Genomic DNA, 3838 nt, shown 5'->3' with positions numbered 1-3838 from the left:
GCGCTACATTGTGCCTCCATTCGCAGGCATTAGGGTTAGTGTCTTGCTCAGGACACTGACATGCCCAGGGGTTTGAACCGCAACCCCGACTGCCAGACAATCGTCTTACTCCTGAGCTGTCGCCCATGGAGACTGGGTTGTCACAGACTGACATTAGCCACAGTCTATCACTTGCAACAACATTACTATGACTTTTTCGGATATCAAAGGGGAAATTGGGCATAAGCAGTTCTATTGGCCTTTCAGCGTCGAACTTCACTACTTCGGTTGTATTTTCTCTCTCTGGTTCAGTGTTATCAGCCCTCACTACTCTTGCTATGGTCCCATATTTCTCAAAAGCATAAAAGATGGCATCATCTGTATCAAATTTGGTTACACCCAATATACCTAATTGTGTAATAAAGTCAACCCTCTGTGCAGTATCCATTTCCCTCATGAAAAACAAGATATTACAGTCATGAGAAGCGCAAATCGCTTCTGTGAGAAAAAAAAAAAAAAAAACAGCAATATGATTTGTAATTATCTCTAATTCTTATTTCTCCTGGCTGGCTTGCCACTTCTCGGATCCTGTAACACCGTGGGTGAGCCGTGCAAAAAGGCAGAGGAAATCAAATACTATTATCTTCTGATCCAGCTTACTTGTGAGATACTCCAGGCTAGTCACTGGATAAATGCTTCTCAAGTAAACACCCATACCAGTTAGTAAAAAAAAGTAGATAATTGCCAACACATTTGTTAACAACAACACACACGAAAAACCTTGGCTTTAAAGTATTTACAGGTAAATTGAAAAAAAAGAAATATGACCACCAAAAATAATAACAAAAAATAATTCCAATCTTTTTTTTTTTTTCGTTTGCTTCAAGTTTTGAGAAGTTAAGTTCGGTAGTTGATGTCACACAATCCCAGCATGCATCTGCCTTGCGTAAAACTATGCCATATTAGCAGGAATCTGGGAGTGCCACTAATTCAACACCATTCATTTCAGTTTCATTTTTACTTTGATTTTGAAATAGTAGGTAGTTGTAATGCCCCAGGATGTGATCTGTCCTTGAAAAGCCACATCCTCAGATTATGAAGGAGCATCCAGAAGATAAGGCTTTGTCAACATAGCAAGCAAATTATCAGAACACAATTAACATTGAACACAGACCTAACTTAAAAAGTCAAAAATTAAAATTAATTTCTTTAATAAATACTAAACACCATTTAAAAATGCTTTTCAACACCACCAAGTGTACATAATCTCCAAATCTGAAGCCCTCACCAGGGCCACCCTGGTTACCAACCCTCTTGTTTTCCCTTTAGATGGCATTCTGAAAACATATAACGGCAAAAAAGCACATTGTTTGTTATAGCATCTGAGAGGCGGTAACTGTAACAGCTGTTAAATTTATACAGACATGGACATCTACCTAGAATGGCAACAGTAGCTGTATTAAGTTATTGACCTTGTCATATTTATCGAGCGTTGCGTATATGGCGACTCTCCCTTACGTTTGTGAAAGGAGAGAATTTTTTTTTAAACACTTGACTCCTTCATCTTTAGGTTTCCTGTTCAATAATTTGAGAGATGTTGACTCTGGAGATGGTTGGTGATTGGGTACAAAATGAAACAACTTGAAATATAAACACTGTGTTCTTAAGTTTTTACTATGATGTGTCAACATTTAAAGTTAACAGTGCCTATCCATTGCATACATGGATCCTGACACCTGTCCAAAATCCCACTTCCCCAGAGATGGAGCAGTACAATAATGTTACTTTCCTGCCAAGACTGATTCTACACGCAGTTGATTTAAATGAACTTGCTGCGGCTGTGCTCATTTATATAACCAGGCTTAAGAAATACCCAACTAAATTGAAAATGTGTGGTGACGTAGAATTTTGTGGCACTGATGGTAATTTGCAGCATAGGGCTATATTTACTAAGGATTTGTGGGGCTTTCATAGACCTTAATGAGACAAATAGCGTTTTTCCATATTTAAGGTGCCGGAGGTTTGTGTTGGTAAAACGAGGGAAATATGGCATCCCTACAATTTGCTTGTTTAGGTTAATGCATGTGTAATTTAGGGCGTTCAGATGGTAGACTGCAAAAATATGGGTGGAGAAAATGGAAATTTAAGCATATAACCAGCTACAGTTGATTTATCGTGGCTGGTGGCTCTAACCCTGCTTTCAAGTGATGTTGGGTCGTTAGTTTTTCCTGAGTCGAATACGTCACTACTCGGCCACCTAACTTGTTTGCGTTACCTTGCATTATGGTTGGACAATTGAAAGGAAGATGGAGATGATTGGTTTTATGCCTTACACGTGGCGGCACGTTAGCTCCTGTCTGGCTGTTCTAGACTAGCAATCGACCAGCTAGTTATTTCAAGCAATCTTTGGCAATTTCAGGGGTTTAAGAATGCACATTCCACAGTGAATTGAATGCTGCGGTACTATAGTTATCAAGAATGTTTGTGTGTTTTAAATTTGTAGCTGTGATTCACTTATGGTGTCATTGCATGAAATTTCTAACAGTTCAGTTCAATTCTGTGCTTTATTGGACCATGTTGGCAAGAGCGAGTACATCACAACTCGGCGAATTCGTGTTTTGAATCCCTATTTCCCCGACTGATTGGTAAACTGACATTGCATGAAGGGTTTTATCCTGTCTTATCTCCAATGTACTACAGCCAGTCATTAACTGTCTTTCGTTACTTCCCTCTTTGTACATTACATTACATTACAGGCATTTAGCAGAAGGTCTTATCCACAGCAACTTACACAACTTATACATAGCATTTACATTGCATCCATTTATACAGCTGGATATATACTGAAGCAATGCAGGTTAAGTACCTTGCAGACCAGCTCCTTACCCATTACACTACACTGCTGCCCTAAATAGGGTTGGTACATTCATGGGCAGGACTTAGTGTACATACAGTGTGCTCCATCAGTAGCGATGATAAAAACGATGCCTCCTGACGCCTGGAGAGATTGAGGAAATTAAGTAATTTATTAATTTGCGGTTATACACACTCAAACACTTGTAATATTGCCATCTGCTGGTCAATACTCAATTTATTTCTGGAGATTTTTTTGCAGGTTTTTTCATCAATACCAATAAATCTCTGACATGCAATAATAAGAATAAAATATGAGTCATGGTGAGGTGCATGTGGTTAATTTTCACATTCATTTTGATTAATTTGCCTCATATCCATATCAATTAATATATTTTACTGCACAATAATGTAGAAAAAGTTGAGCTCCTGCAGAAAGAGAAGTATTCACACTGATCTCAGGTGCTTCATTACTGGAGTGCAAAATGGCTGTTGTTCAGGTCAAAATGTGCATCGGAACTTTTTTGGCTCAATAAGGTTGAGACAGTATCAGGAATGAAAACTTTAAAATTGAAAGTACCATTTTTTAGTGTTCATTGTTCAGTCCCATTTGAACAATATCCATCAATTGTTATCATTCAGCCTTTGGAGGTCAAGCAGAGATAATGTTGTGCTGGTAAATGTCAAGTAGATTACAAACGAGTGAACACAGATCTCTTTTGAATAGCTGGACCAGATGGACATCATGACATCACCATTCGACGTATCTCTTGTAAGGAACTGCAAATAGTATCAGCCATATTAATTACATTGAAACATTTTTATTTCTACAATTAATACTAATTTTCAATAAATCACAACACAACATTCCAGTGTATGTTTTCTTTTCTGTGTGATAACCCAGCTTTGTCTGACTTTGTCTTATTATTTGGCTTCTTCATTATACCTTACAAAAAAAGCATTTACTGGATAGTATAATGCAGTTGGGAACCAACATCTACACACT

Source organism: Anguilla rostrata, chromosome 9, assembly GCF_018555375.3.
Source record: "Anguilla rostrata isolate EN2019 chromosome 9, ASM1855537v3, whole genome shotgun sequence".
NCBI lineage: Eukaryota > Metazoa > Chordata > Actinopteri > Anguilliformes > Anguillidae > Anguilla > Anguilla rostrata.
This window is presented reverse-complemented; position numbering follows the sequence as displayed.